Here is a 17,271-nt window from a genome sequence, read left to right as displayed (position 1 = left end):
CAACTCTACCTTCAGAACTCATCACTGCCAGGCACATAGGGATATTCAATGGGTAGAATTTCCTCAACTACTCACCTACAACCAGCTAGTCAGTGCCTTCAGCATCCTGAAATACCCCGACAAAACTCCAGCTCTACAAAAAGTACTTTCCCACTATTCTACTAATCGGCCACTTTGTTCTACCAATAAATCTCTCCTCTGTATAACTAGTGCCAACAATACTGCAGGGAAAGCTCTATACTCTCATACCATAGCTAAAAACTGGAATAACCTCCCCTCTTCTATAACTTCTTCCTCTATTGTCACACAATTCAAAAAAAATCACTCAAATCACACCTCAAGAAAACCTGGATTTGCCCATGTATAGCATAAAGATGACTGTATTTCTTCCTACTGTTAAAATAACACAAGATTATAAGGTCTAGACTTGTAGACTTGTAATTATTTCATAGTTTATTGGGACAGTTTAAGCTCACCATTGTTATTATGAATGTCTCTGTGCTATCATTGTCTGTTTTTGTTACTTAATCTATCTAATTGTGGAGCTTTTCTCCCCGGGCCTCCACTGAAAATGGACCGGTATATGAGCAGAGCGGACCCTCTTCTGTTCAGTGCGGAACATCAAGCAGTTCCGCATTGAACAGAGCTCCGTTTTGCAATTTTTTGATTGGGTCGTATACCGGTATATGAGCCAATCAAAAAAAAAAAAACAAAAAAACAAAGCGGAGGAACGAGGAAAGAGGATATAGGGACGTCTGGTTTTTGAAAATTCTGCAATTTGTGGACAAATCGCAGAATTTTCAAAAACAGCCCGGATGCCCACACAGGAGCCCAAAAAGAGGATGTGTCCGGGGAAACCCGGATGCATGGTAACCTTACTCCTAAATAGCCTTGCTGTTGGTCAGACTACCATTTGGATTAATAGTAACATTACACAATAAGATTGAACACCCTTTGTTAAGGGCCTTAAAGTAGCAGATAAGTAGGGGCTGGTGGCAATAGAAACTATCTTATAGTCTGGGAAGAAGGGGGCATAGCTAGTAAACCTGTGCCAGCCTTCCCCAGGTGTGTGTGTGTGTGTGTGTGTGTGTGTGTGTGTGTGTGTGTGTGTGTGTGTGTGTGTGTGTGTGTGTGTGTGTGTGTGTGTATCAAACCTTAAAGTGAGCGTGTGTCAGCTACTTGGGTAGGACACGAAGCACTGATTGGACAGAGAGGGTGGTGGAGGTCTTGGCTTGACCCCACAGCTGAGATCTTAACCCTATAGCTGTGCCAGTGGGGAGTCTTACTAGGGATTCTGGAGAATGAGGAAGAAACCAGCCCCAGACTGACTGTGGTCTCTGTATGCTCTTAAGGGAAATTGCACTTTACTGTGTGTGCACTTGTCATCCTCCCAGTGTGTACATTTACCACTGTTGCCAGTGGTGAGGATTGAGGCTCCTTGATTACTGAGCCAGTGCATGGGTGTCACATGACTAATCTGGTATAATTAATTCAACCATATTTGTTTTTTATTTTTTAAAGACTGTAAAAGTATTATTCTTAAAATGTTTTATAATACTTTGGAGTTCTTCTCCCCAGGTCTCTGCTAAAAATGGGATCCTACCCAATCACTTTCCCAGTAATCAAATGCCAATAAATTAATAAATAAATTGCAAAACAAACAAACATGCCAAAGGTGCAGTGGAAAAATAATCATAGTTGCTAACAGAGACAAAGCATAATTTTGGTAAATGAATGAGAGCATTGAAAGACATGAAAGCCAGGACTGAACAAAAGCCAATCCTAGTTCCAAGTTTCAAACAGCCTGTCTTGCAACATTTAGGTTTAGACTTAAAATGGAGCTGGAGTCCAGGGCCTGTTGGCCCCCAGCGACATGTCCTGAATGCCTAAGGATATCCCTCAAAGAGGTTGAACTTGTGAAATGACAGAGTATGTCAGGAACTCAAAAATTCCAGCATCTTTATAGTATTAATAATTGGCACTTAAGTACAATGTTGTTGAATTATGGTGTACTGATAACTGCTTGTAGTGCTTCTGTAGTATGAAAGTGGCGGTAAAGGGAAAGCAGTGCTTTATAGATAACATACAAATGGCTCCCTGGTAATATAATGCATTTAGAAGAAGTGTAACCATCTCCTCAAGTACATAAAGTATCACTCCAAAATTACATACAGACAAAAATGGCAAGCCTCCTGTGCCTTTACCCACACAGACTCCTTACTTTATCTTCCTCACTTAGAGGTCACTGGAATAATTAAAAACATATATTTACTCTCTTCTTTTGTAATGCCTTAATCTCAGAGAAAGAATAATACACTAGCACTAACTTAATGCATCACTACAGGATGTAACGCGCACCCAGACATGATCAAAAACAGAACATGTCACAGCTCAAATATTTATGATAGGAGTAATCCAACTAAAGTATACCCATGACAAAAACAGTTACAGTAAGTTAAAATGAATGTAAAAGGGATAAGGCCACCAGAAAGCCTGGGTGGTAGCAGTGCCTGTATTCTGTGTAACAAGCTTTCTTAACTGATATACCTGTTAGAAGAGTAATAGCCTATACTGTAGCTGTGACAGTCCCAGAAACAGAGCAGACAGCCAATTATTTGGATGCCAACTTGTTAGAGTACATTGTTTTTAAGGAAGACAGAAAGGGTAAAAGCAAAGGAGAGGTTCTTTATAGTCCTAAATGTGAAGCAGGGAGTCAAAGAAACAGAATTAGCAGGCAAACAGGAAGGGCAAGAAGCACCATGAATCTTCTTGTAAACAAGGATAGAACTATATCATGCACAGATGTTTGTTACAGGCCCTCATTTCATTCTTATCAGTTATAAGAAGAATAAGGGAATGACTAAATGAATTCATAGAACAGCAGAAGAAAAGATACATGGTTGGCAGGATTCTACATTTGCCATATGATTAACACAGCACCTTCTTTGTAACCATCTTCAAAGAACAGCCTTAAGAACTGCTTTCGTAATATGCAAAATAAGTAGCAGGCTAGTATGTGATATCCTCAGATGAGGATCTCAGAGGAGAATACAGATATAGACATTCACATCATACTAAACGGTAAACATCCAGTAACCCATTCCTGTTAATCACAATAAATGTAACTACAGAGTCTAGTCACAGAAATGGAATGTGTTGGGTTTTATATAGGATAACATGACTGAGGCATGCCATATAAAAGAACTACAAAACAGAAAAGAAAGTGAGAACAGACAATGGGAAATTTTAAGACTGTATCATGGATGTAATAAATTGTGTAAAAGAAATGAAAACTTATGTAAAATCTATTATGGTTTTCAAAAATAAGCAACAGAGTAATTCAAGGACCAAAGGATAATGACCACGCACTAAAAGTAGATGCAAACTGAATAGTGCAGAAGTAATACCAGTTAAACATAAGCGAGCAGGAAACATAGTCAGAATAATAAAAGATCATAATGAACAAAAGATTAAGAAACTGCTTGAAGCCTTTGAAGAGGACTCATATCTTCTTCTGGTATATTAGAAAGTGAAACATGATCCTGAGACCTAATAAAGTGTTGATAAGGCTGATGTATTACTGTGAAAGAGCAGAGATGTAGTACAGATGCAGATTTGCAAACTGAAATATATTTCTCTTAAAACACACACCAGAAGAAACAGTGAAGCACTATTTATTTTGTAAAACAATGATAAGGAATGCATATTCACAAGAGAAGACATGAGGAAGACATTGGTGGTATGTGTACCAAATGACTTTCAAACCCACATATGATAACCATTTGAAATGTTGGGGTGCGTATGAGCAAGTCCCAATATACAGAGACTGAATGCTTGAAAAAAGGATGATGTTATGTTGTCCCTATCTCACCTTCCTTCTTGTGGGTTGGGTTTGGAGCCGATCCTCGACTCCGACTCGGCTGTATTCTAAAGCTCGAGAGCTTCCACTGGCTCGAGGTTAGACCCTATCCCATCATGTCTAGCGCTAGTTACCCAGATCTTGTTTGCCGCTTGAAGCTTCGAGATTGCTGGAGACTGGCTCAGGCTAAGTTTTTGATTTTTCTTGTTATATTCTGTATTAGAATCTTAAAATTTTTCAGGAAATCTTTCTTTAGATTAGTAGTAGTTGTCTGGGATCCCTATCTTTGTTTCTGTTTGTTATTGTTGTTGTTTAGGCCATCATTTTTCCTTCAGGCCTATCCCCTCCCTTTCAAATCCGTTTTTACTTAGAGGATTACCCCTTGCTCTTGGCCCACTTTCAGTTAGAGGGCTTCCCCTTTATGCTTAAGGAGTTAGCCGATTAAGTTAGAGGTTCTCCTCGGTTGGGGGAATTGTCATTTAACTTAGAGGCTCTCCCCCTTCCGTTACCAAAAAAATAGATATAGTGTTGTTGTGGTTTTTGTAGAGTTGTTGATTTAGCATATTGTGCTTATTTGTGTTTGTGCTTTCAATAATGTCTAAAGAAGCGCCCAAAGAATCCAAACCTTCTGGATTCATGAAGTGTGACTCATGCTCCCAAAAACTGTCCCTGACTGACGGACATACGAGTTATGTTTATTGCCTGGGAGCAGTGCACCTGCAGGACTTGTGTTCCATTTGTCATGCCTTCAGCGCCAGAGTCTTGCAGGAGTGCAAAAACAAACATACTGAGAGGATTACTAAAAGGGCCCTTTGACACACCAGTGGAAGGGAATCAGTCAAATAAACCAGGAAAATCCTCCAAACCGACATCTCCATCAGTTTCGACCTCGGAGCCATCGAATCATAGAGAGAAATTTTCCAGTTTGTCGGATATGAAACCTCTCAGGTCCGACAAGACTTTATCTCCTGTGGTTCAGTCAGTGTCCTTGGAACCATCCAGGAGTCATAAAAGTACTTGGTCTATTTCTTTGGAACTGGTGTAGTCCACTCCACAGTCACCATTGCTCTAGTCTGTGGTGGGCAGTTACCGATCATCCACCCACTCCTCTCGTTCATGCAGGAGCCTTTCAGACGATGATGTGGAGAGTGTGGTGAAGAGGCTACTCAAGACACTGGCTCTCACCAAAATCTTATTGAGCCCAGCCCGTATAGATGTGGAGCTGACTATTCAACCCCCGGGATCATCTATTCCTCCTTTGAATCACTTGAGCTCGGAGCCAGAGTGCATGGAAGTCATTGTGGTGGAACCATCACTTCTGAAAACCTCTGGTCTTTCGGTTCTGACATCCGCTCAAATCTCCTCAATACCTCCTTCTATCTAGGGATCTGGGAGCCAACACTCCATCTGCTACGAGGGGGGAAGGAGCAGCGATCCCTTGTCTGACTCCACTCTCCCTCTTGAAGCTTTGGCACAGGTGAGCTCAGCTCTCACATCAGCCTCTGAGCCATCCCCCTCAGTATGAGAGAGGTCTCTCGACTCTTCAGAGCCGGGGACCCTCTCAGGCCAGGATAGTCGGGCCTTTGAGGTGATGAGGAGTGTACTAACAAAAAACTATGGGCACTCATAAAATCGTCTAAGGCCAGCTTCGAGAGAAAAATTACACAGGACACTAAGGATAATCACAAGGCTTTCTTTAGTTATGTCAGGAACCTGGGTGGGAATTCCCAGATATGCTCAGAATTAGTCCAAAATGACAAAAAATACACCAAACCCACAGACATTGCCAACATCCTAGCTGACAGGTTCAGTGCAAACTTCTCCCTCCCCTCCCCACCAAAAGGGCAAATATCTATTCCAGCAGAGTGCTGCCCCCCCTGACATCTCAGATGCTCAGGTAAGAGCCGCCCTCTCCAAAGCAAAAAACATAGTATCAATGGGACCAGACGGTGTCCCGGGCTGCATCCTACATGAACTCCAAGAAGAGCTAAACCCAAACATAAAACTACTGTTCAATCTCAGCCTTACTACAGGATATGTACCCAAAGAGTGGCATACAGCAACAGTGGTCCCTCTCCACAAAGGTGGTGCCTCAACGGATCCTGGAAACTATCGCCCCATAAGCCTGACTAGCTTGGTCTGCAAAGCTATGGAAAGGATCATCATGGACCTCATAAATAAAGATATTGGGGACCTACAGACACTGGATCCTACCCAGTTCAGCTTTGTTAAGGGCAGATCCTGCCTCTTAAACCTGGTCAATTTCTTTGAAACAGTCACCAAGGCCATTGACGAGGGGAAGGTGGTCCACACAGCCTACCTGGACCTTGCAAAAGCCTTCGATACAATACCCCACTCGGGCATTATAGATAAGCTCACCAGCTTAAATATAAACCCCTATGTCACTAGATGGGTTGCAAACTGGCTCAAGGACAGAACCCACATGGTTAGAATTGCTGGAGCCATGTCAGACTCCAAACCAGTTACAAGTGGCGTCCCACAAGGCTCAGTCCTGGGACCTCTCTTGTTCGGTATATATTTTTCGGAGGTACAGGCCAACACAGAAGGACTGTGGCTGACCAAGTTCGCAGATGACTGCAAACTGGGCGCCATAATTGACTCTCCAGCTGACACAAGCATCTTCCAAAAGGGCCTCATAGAAACAGACAACTGGTGCCAGAGCCATGGCCTCAAGCTAAACGCCAAAAAGTGTATAGTCATCCCCTTTGGCAAAAACAAAGTGCCCACAAATTACCACATAGGTGGTAATCCATTAAGTACAGAAGAAGTAATTAGGGACCTGGGGCCCCAAGTTGATAGCAATCTCTCATTTGACAACCACGTGGCCAAAGTGGTTAGAAAAACATTTTATATAGCCCACCTAATCATGAAGGGATTCACATCTAGATCAGAGGAGGTCATCGTGCCTCTTTACTCATCCCTCATCAGGCCCATAATTGAGTACAATGCCCCTTTTGAGATGTACCTTACCAGACACCTGCAGCAACTGGAAAGACCCCAAAAGTACCTCACCAAGAGGATCAAAGGGCTCAAACAGATGCCATATGCTGCCCAGTTAAAGAAACTCCAGCTCTACTCAGTGGCATACCGCCTGCTCAGAGGCGATCTGTGCCTGACGTATAAAGCCATGTCCAAAGCAGAATTAATGGACATGCTGCACCTCAGAAAATCCAAATCCCATCGAGCTACGCGCTCAAGAGACTTGAACCTCAGCACTGAAATAAATAGGACATGCTGGAGGGACAGATTCATAACCCAGAGGCTCCCTTCACTCTGGAATAAAATCCCAGTCCAGGTTAGGCAGAGTCCCTCATTGACTCTCTTCAAGAGGAATCTTGATGAGTGGATGGGAGATCATAGGTTTACCCTGGGTATCACTTCTGTGTCACTGTTAGACAGAGGCACAGTATACTAACCTCGAAAAAGGGCATAGCAAAATTAATTTAAAATGGGTGGCGAAAGCCAAACACACTCTGGCTAGGCTTATAAATGCCCTAGGGCAGATAGCCTAGTATGAACCTATGAACCTATGAACCTACTGTCCTCTCAGACAGCTCTTCCCTCAGCTTCACTGACTCCATCCCCTATGGAGCCAGTGTCGTCCCTCTCACCACCCCTCCATTCTAAGTGTAGGGAACCAATGCCCCAGGACACCCCATTGGGTGATTCCCCCCTCTTCCGAAATCTCCCTAGAGCATCCCGCTGAGGAGGTCCCTTGGAAGAGGACATGTAAGAGGAAGCATATGGACTCCCCTGAGTCCCTGAATTCGGACACAGACTTGGAGGACTCAGAAGGGTCCTCACAGTCCCCTCTGAGGATGTCTCATTCTCAGACATCCTGGAAATCCTTAAGCAGAGGGGTGGCTGGAAGTCCCTTTCCCCTTCTGAAGATGAGTCTGTGCACGTGGATGCATTCGGTTCCCGACCCTGCATCTCTTGGGTGTCTCCGCCCTTCAACCTGCTCCTAGGGGTAGTAAGTTGAAAGGCGTGGAGCTCTTCGGAATCGATGGAACCAGTTCCGCGGAGGTCCAATAACATCATAACTGCACCAGTTGACAAATCTTTCCTGACCAAGGGTGTGCCAGTTGATGCTATGGTGGTGGCGGCTGCCACTAAGAAGGAATTAGCAGAGACCTCTACTTCTGTCCATCCACCAAAGAAAGAGTCCTGTACGATGGACAGATATGGGAAGCATGTTTTTTCTTCAGTGGCCTTTACTCTTAGATTACTGAATTATTTATCCCATTTTACCCATCTTCAGAGGCATCTCCTGAAAGAGCTAGGAGATACCCTACAGGATGCTACAGCTGGGGGAGCTGCAGAAAGAACTGCTTCTCAGCTTGCGACCTTATCCTTGGTAGTTAACTCCTGTGTGTGGCTTATTTCCTATGCAGCCGATGGAGCAAGCGGGGCTGCAGGCACAGGAGTTGCCTTACGGAGACATTCCTAGATGTGCCTTTGTCAATTTGTGGAGCCCTTCAAGTCCTCCTTTACTAATGCCCCTTTTGATGGCTCGTCATTGTTCGGGTCTAAGGTAAAAGAGACTCTAACTAGTTGTGAGTAGGATGGCAAGACTCTCTCTGCCATGGGAGTACATTTTTCTGCACCTTCTAGACCTTATCCCAAAGGTCAAAAAGGCAGAAAAATGTAGTTCCGGAAATCTCAGGGAGCTTCGCCTGACGCACTTGGTGATTTTTCTCCCCGGGACAGAGGGGGGAATAATAATGGGAGACACCACCCTCACGGCAGAGGCAGTTCGCAGTGTCAGGGTGACAGAGATACTTTCTCTGGTAGGCCCTTCCAGCACTGCTGAAAGGAGGCCCGCCTGTCCACCTTTGGAGGCAGTCGGGGGAAGATTGTCACTGTACCCAAAAGCCTGGCAAAATATCACAAAAGAGACATGGGTACAGTCGATAATATCCAGGGGATACAGTATTCCTTTCTCCATGCTACCTTTCCCCAGCAAGGAAAAATCCATCCCAGATGTGTCACCCAATCTAAGGGAACAAGCAACTCTAGAAGTTCAAAAGTTGCTAAGAAAAAGAGTCATCCAATAAGTCCCCGCAGACCAAATCGGGTCCAGAACATACTCAAGGTTCTTTTTAGTACCAAAGAAAACAGGGGACTGGAGGCCCATTTTGGACCTCAGAAGACTCAACAAGTCTGTCAGGAAGACAAAGTTCCAGATGGTGACACTGAAGTCCATACTTCCCTTCCTGGGAAAGGACAATTGGATGTGCTCCATCGATCTCCAGGATGCGTACTACTGTATCAAGATGGATATGTGATCCAGATGATTTCTACACTTCCAGCTGGGAGCCAGTCACTACCAGTTCACAGCTCTGCCCTTTGGCCTCATCACAGCCCCTTGGGTGTTCACCAAATGCATGACAGTAGTCACGGCTCATCTGAGGCATCTAGGATTCTGGGTGTTTCCATATCTGGACGACTGGTTCCTTACCGCCACCACTGAGAATCGACTAACTGAGACAAAGGACACCAAAATCTGCCTCTGCTCCCAGCTAGGCATCACTATAAACTATGAAAAGTCTGCCTTGTTGCCCTGTCAATATATTACATTTATAGGAGCAGATTTAGATACCAAAGACATGATTGTAAAATTGCCTCTGGAGAGGGTGTTGACCATTCGGCACCAGGTTGCAATTTTAATTGGGAGGAAAAAGACTCAAACAAGATTTGTTCTGAAAGTCCTGGGCTCGATGGCAGCAGCAGTAACTCTAGTTCCCTTGGCGCGCTTCCACATGAGGTTATTGCAGTGGCTGCTGTTTGCTCAATGGTCCATACAAGATCTACCCATGTCCCATGACATTCTCATCACAGAGACCTGCAAGGACCTAAAATGCTGGCTTCATTCCACCCAGCAGACAATAGACAGACCATTCGTCCTCTCCCAACTAGTGGCCACAGTGACCATGGACGCTTATCAGATAGGGTGGGGGTGCATTGTCTGGGACAGACTGTTCATGGGACTTGGCAACAACACGAGTATCACTTGCACATAAACATCCTCGAGATGAGAGCGGTCCTCCTAGTACTGCAAGCACTTCACAGCTCTCTCCCCATGGGGACGATTGCAATTCAGATGGACAACATGTCAGTGGTATGGTACATCAACAAGCAAGGTGGAACCAGATCCTACCACTTGTGTTGAGAGGCTCTAAGAGTATGGAAATGGGTGATGTCTTCCCAACGCTTTCTGATTGTGATGCACTTCCCAGGGAAATCCAGTGTGATAGCGGACAAGCTAAGCAGGGCTATACTTATGCCTCATGAGTGGTCCCTGAAACAGGATATTGCGAATCAAATTTTTTTGCAAGTGGGGCCAGCCTTGCTGCGATCTTTTTGCCACATCCATCAATGCCAAATGCAGCAGCTATTTCACCTAGTCCCCCCACCGTGACAATCACCCAGGGATGCACTTGTTCACGGCTGGCCCCTGGAACTTCTGTATGCCTTTCCCCCCATTCCATCTGATTCCAAGGTTCTTCAGAAAGCAAAATCTGTGGGTTGCAAACTAATTCTCATTGCCCCCTACTGGCCTCATCAAATCTGGTTCCTGTTTCTCTGGCCCCATCTTCAGGAGAAGCCTTGGATTCTGGACCCAGTTCGGGAACTGCTGATGCATCAGTTGGGCACACTCCGTCCTTCCTTACAGACCCTCGAGCTGACATCTTGGTTCCTCCACTTCCCAGCTTAGCCAGGCTTCCTGACATCTCCCCAGCAGTACAACATATTCTAATTTCCTCTCAAAAATCCTCTACGAGAAAACGGTATACTAGCAAATGGAAACGGTTCTCTTGTTGGGCAGATAAAAATACTATTGACCCTTTTACTTCACCTATTTTAAAGATCCTAGAATTCCTGGCTGAAACTTTTAACCAAGGAGCAGCAGCAGCAACTATCTGAGTTCCAAACAAAAGAAAAATCTGCACCAAACTGACACACCAAATATTTAATAAAATAAAATAAAAAATAAAATATAAGGTAAGCGCTTTCATGACTGTGCTAGTCACTTCATCAGACACATGAATAAACCTAAAGACAGCATTTATAGTCTAACTAGCAGTCAGCTGATATTTAAAAAATCACATCTACTTAAGTAATCATCGCAACCCATATTATAAAGCAGTTAGCAATATAGAATATAGCAAAAGAAATGTATATATATAAAAAATGTATATATATATATATATATATATATATATATATATATATATATATATATATATATATATATAAGAAGATAACATATCATGTATAATCATATAAGAAGATAACATATACATTATATATTATGCATATATATATATATATATATATATTTTTTTTAAATATACATTTCTTTTGCTATATTCTATATTGTTAACTGCTTTATAATATGGGTTGTGATGATTGCTTAAGTAGACGTGATTTTTTTAATATCAGCTGACTACTAGTTAGACTATAAATGCTGTCTTTAATTTTATTCATGTGTCTGATGAGTTTGGTGCAGTTTTTTTCTTTTGTTTTGCTTTCTACTGTTATCTGCACCTGCCTTGCTTTAAGCCGTTTGTTTTTTGAGTAACTATCTGAGTTCAACTGCTGTTATTTCTAACTTCCATGTGGGAGAAATGGGTTCTAATGTTATGTCCCACAGGTTATGCAAAGCTTTCCTAAAAGGTACTATCCTTTTGAGACCCACAATAAGAGAGCCACTTCCTTCTTGGGATCTAAATTCAGTCCTAGCTTCCTTGATTCATCCTCCGTTCGAACCGGCTAGTTCTTGTTCTCTAAAATTTTTGACTTGGAAAACGATTTTCTTGATTGCCATTACATCAGCGAGGAGGGTATCAGAGTTACAAGCCCTTTCCATTCATCCCCCTTATTTAATTTTTTCACAATGATAGGGTTTCTCTCAGAACCAACCCCTCCTTTCTACCAAAAGTTTGCTCAGAGTTCAATCTGAATCAGTCAATAGAACTACCTGTATTCTTCCCGAACCATGGCGATAAGGCAGAGTATAAACTCCACCAACTGGATGTTCATAGACAATTATGTTTTTACTTACACAGGACACAGGAATTCAGACAATCTGACCAACTGTTTGTATCCTTTGCAGAAAACAAAAAGGGAACTTCAGTCTCAAAAGTAACTTTATCAAAATGGATTTCAGACACCATTACTTACGTATAACTCACAGAACAAACAACTGCCTGGAAAAATTCGAGGACACTCAACCAGGGCTTTGTCTATCTCTACTGCTTTTCAGGCCAGACTGCCTTTACACTTAATTTGTGCAGCAGCTATGTGGATTAACCACCATACCTTAATCAGTCATTACAAAGTAGATGTGGCCTCCCTGAACAGAGCATCCTTTGGTTCCACAGTCCTAAAGAGTCTATTCCATTGAGCCACCCAAGGAAAAGGTGCTGAGGATGTGGTCCCAACCAACAAGAAGGAAGGCGAGATAGGGACGACATAACATAAAGAAGTTATGTACTTAGCATAACGTTCTATGTTTGTTGTCCTTGATCTCACCTTCCTTCTTGCATCCCACTCTCTGTCCCCCTCCTGGAGGATCGAGAGGAGTTATCCATCTTTGGCTATATGGGCCTTGATTCCCTTCCTGCCTTATGAATTGGATAGACTAAGAGTTTCTTCTTATGGCTTGATGGTTTCCTTCTATATGTATGTATATATACACATATATATTTTTATATATGCCTATAATTTATATATCTGCATATTGTAGTCTAATGTTATAGGTTATCACAAACGAGATCTGGGTAACTAGTGCTAGGCATGATGGGATAGGGTCTAGCCTCGAGCCAGTGGAAGCTCGAGCTTTAGAATATGGCCGAGTCGGAGCAACCAACAAGAAGGAAGGTGAGATCAAGGACAACAAACATGGAATGTTATGGTAAGTATATAACTTCTTTTTTATACCAAGTGTAAGATGGACATTTCTCGGAATATTCCATTTTCTCTGAGGGGGATCTTGTAGTTGGTATATGTAAGTTTGGGGCATGAAGGGCATGCTGCTTGCAAAAACAAGTTTAAAGCAGAAGAGTGATGTTTGGCATTCACTCTTCTCCTGAAATTTCCGTCAGTCTGTTGGCACTCGACGTTACACGTGCCAACATTTCAAATGGGAAACAACAAAAGTGGCTGGATGAATTCTGATTTCATTAAAGCTTGCACATGTACGTTTCTGTAAGTGAAATGTTTGGTTTTGCAAAGTACTTCTGTTTCCAGAATCGGAGGGATTGGTAGGTCAGCTTGCCCAACATGAAGCACTTGCACTGGAATTTCCATGCACCTTTCAGACAAATTATAGGTCAAAAAGTTACATTTCATATATTGTACATTGATTTGCTACTGGTCAAAAAACTATTTTACACTTTAGGGGAGGTACCTAAGTTATTAAAGATAAATATTAAGACTGGGAACACGATGCCATTCCACTCACAGAAGATAATAGATCTCTTTAAACTTACACATTCTGAATAGTTAAGAATAGGCTTTGTGTCAACTGTCTGTGAGAAGGGGCAGGCAATACCTCAAGACTGTAGAAAGAAGACAGACATGTAAAGAAGATGAAGGCAGGCTATTGTAGGGCAGTCAAATCTGAAATGGTGCAGGTTCTACACTCAGTGACATTAAAGTACTATTAAAGACACTTACTCTAGTATATGTGTGTATATGTGTATGTGTGTGTGTGCATTTGTATATAAATCTACTGATCATCATAATACAAAGTTTCAAAATAGTAACAACTTTCAGTAGGAAAACTGTTTGATGATGAGTACAGAGGAAGCAACAAAGAGGTAATGAAAGTATGTTTTTCCATTTGGAAAGATATATGGCACAGACTTCCTGTTGATGCTGAAGAACTGAAAAACAGTATGTTTCAGGGTTGTCAACAGCAAATTAAGTTTTTATTGTATTCATGAATTTGATTTTCTTCAAGTCAGTTGGCCTTTTGACTAAGATCACTCACATACGGCTCATGTTTTGGGCAAGTCATTTAATCACAACACTGCTTACTGGTCACCTCTGGAAAAATGTCCCAGTTTCTAGTAGAAAACTGAATAAACAAGTAACTCAAAGTGGCTGGTTTCAATGGTACAAAGAAAACACATGAGTCAGTTGGAGAAGAAGAACAGGTTTTCCATTTTATCAGTAAAATTAGTAGGAATTTTGCATCAGGTAGTTGTGATCCATCTTCAGGTTCTATTTCTGTGTTTTTACTTGCATACACCGTAGCAAAAAAGTATGTCCATAAGCATTAAAGCAAGGAGGACTGATTTACAGGAGGGTAGGTCTCTGGGAAGGGGAACATTTTTAAAGAATTACTGAAAATTTCCAGGATCACAGTATATGATAATAGTATAAAGGGTAAAGAATGAGGATTCTCTGGAAAAACGTCATTACTGTCTTTTTTCACTAAAGTTTGTTTTATTAAAACAGTAATATAGCTAACAATAACAAGCAATATGAGAGAGAAATAGAAATCCAGCAATATTGCATCAACTGTTAAGAAAAACAGCATGAAACCTTAACTATTTTTAGTATGTAATCGCTCAGCTAACCCAATAAGTAATCCACTTAATGTTCCAAATGATATACAGTAAGTTCGTTGTAGCTATTCTAGTGCTTAATGTCAATCATAGCTTAAAAACAAGAACTGTTATATTTAACAAAGAACAATTCCCACATAAAAGATATCTTAGTACAATAATTTGCATCCTTAAAAGAATATAGGACTCAATCCAGGTGTTTAGGGGTGGTATTCCTGATGTGGTTTTCTGTTAAGTCATCCTTAGCATTCCATTCTTTGGCACATATCAATTTGATAATGCTGGATAGGACACTCCCTACTTGGGGAATAGAGAAGACGGGTAATAACCCAGAGAAAATAGAAAGTTCCAATTTACTGTACAGAAGGCTTTCTGAATGTCAAATAGGACTGTCCCTGCCTTATCATTGAAATTTGAGTGGCCTACCAGGAAAAGAAATTTGAGTGGCCTACCAGGAAATGTGCCACTTCTCAGTAATTATCAGTGATTGACCTAGCCCTGACAAATCCACTTTGGCCTTGTTAATTAGCTGTGAGCATATATTTCAAGTCTAGATATTAGTAACTACCTCTAGATTAATGGAGGATATTGACCTAAAATCACTCAAGCTGAGTACTGCATCTTTATCTTTGAAACCAGAGTTTTCACTGACTGGCTGTGGTGTAGCTTGGAATGGTCAAAAACCCCAGAGTATTGTATAAGCATGCTAGGATGTGCCAGAGGTTTTCTCTCTCCTTTTCATAAAATTCAAGGGGAAAGCCATTTGAGCCAGGTGTTTTGTTTACCAATCACACGAGATAACGCAAAAGGTAATAAGTTGCAAGTGGTTATTGTCTTTGTAGCAATAACATGACAATGTTAAAGTGTGTAAGTAGCGTGAATATTTATCTAACAAGCAGTAGTTGGTAGTGGGCTTGCAAGCTTGAACATGGAGGTATGAGACATAATGTTTATGTAGGATGAACCCTGGTTTTATATTAGATACTGTCCTAAGAAGGGGTTAGTTTTTACTGATACTGAACATAGCATCAGTACTATACGGACTGTGACAGTATTCCTGTATGGGCAGCACAGAGCCTTACAGAGGTGGCTGACAAAGTGACAGAGGACTGCAAAGCAGTTAGCAGTCGGTAGTAACTGAGAATGATCTATTACCTACTAGAGGTAGTAAGGCCAGGTCATTTCCCTGGGCAGCCCTGATACACTACAGGCTCACCTTCTTCTAATCACTATTTATGTTTCTAACATTACTGTCTCATAGAATGAATGCAGATTATGGTGAATGGTATTCTCCACCTGTGAGATAAGCAACTCAAAGAGCAGTTATGTGCTATGGAAAAGTCAGCTGTAATGCAAAGTATTATGAACAATTCCTTGATCATAACCATGATATTATTTTCTGTTTGAGAAGGATATAATAAGGGCTTCATAATGAGATCAAAGCCTGTGCAGTGAATTTCATATTGCACTGTTCAAGTACAAAATAATATCATTGGTTATGACTGAGGGACAGATTATAATGGTTTATAGTATGTGGCAGTAAGCTTACACTGGCCAGTGAGACTTCACTTGGTATAAATAACAAATGAGGAGAAGTCGGTCAGTGCAGCAGTGTAGTTATGGTGTGTCATGCATTTGGGTACATACCTTTAAATATTGCAAAGTGAAATGCGTGCCACTTAGTATGCTTCTTTCTAGAGGGAAGTTGCAGTAAAGACCTGTTGGAGGCGGGTCAGACATCCAAATTGTCTGAATCTTTACTGACCATCATGACAGACATTACAAAAGTTATATTTTAGTCTCATTCTCTAATGTAGAAATATCCTGAAATTTACAATCTAAAATCATGTTTTTTCTTCCCAATACCTACTGATCATCAGGCTTCGCTGTCAGTCTTCATTCACTCTGAGGGTGAGATATGTTCATGTAAGCTGTAATGCATGCAGCCATTGGCGTTTTTCACTTGAATGACCCAAACTCAGTCCCTGGTGGTTGACATAGACACCCACATGACTGTGAGGTCATCCTACACTCTCCATATTGCATGTGCATGGTGTTAGTCACACACACCTTCAGAGCTGTCATTGCCAGTTTGGAATCACCTAGCCTATGTCCCCCCTATCCTTATGGTCATTGTGAATATGCAGCACTGCACTTGCATGGGTGCAGTCATCTAAGAGGGACCACCATTCCCCTTCCCCTTGGATTGAAATCTGGTAGAATCTTCTGCATCTCATGTTTCTGGTTCATCCAGTGCTTAAGACACTAACTGATCTCTGTTGTCATTCTCAGGATATAATTCCCTATGCCACAGTGATGGGTAAAATATTTTTAATTAGTTTTGCTATCACATTTTTCACTCATATGTGTTATAATGAGCCCTCAGAGTAATATGTCCTTTCAAAGAGAAGATGGCTTAGGCTTAGCTGCATCCACCATGAATTCTCTCTCTGCAAGACAATTTAGAAGGAAAGAAAACTGCGACTATTGAAATTCAGTTTGTTTGTTTCTCACTATGAGCAAAATAACTAATAAGCTTGAAAAGTGTAAAATGTGCCGTGTTGTTGCTTGTTGCACTTGAAGCCTTGAAGGCTTTTAATATTTTTAGCTTTCAAGAAGAGGAAGAGGACAACACTGCAGCAATAAGAGAGCCAAAAAAAAAAAACACTTACTACAATACAGCAAAGACAGTGAATAGGGTGAGTTCCACAATTCATTGATAACAGGAAGACTAGTTTGTTGTATAAGAAATAATCAGACAAAAGACAGTTTTCTAAGAGAAAAATGAACATTTCTAAGGATGTGTGCAGA

This window comes from Protopterus annectens, chromosome 2.part0 (genome assembly GCF_019279795.1).
Source record: "Protopterus annectens isolate FY-2018-M chromosome 2.part0, PAN1.0, whole genome shotgun sequence".
Lineage (NCBI taxonomy): Eukaryota > Metazoa > Chordata > Ceratodontiformes > Protopteridae > Protopterus > Protopterus annectens.
Note: the sequence above shows the minus strand (reverse complement) of the source record.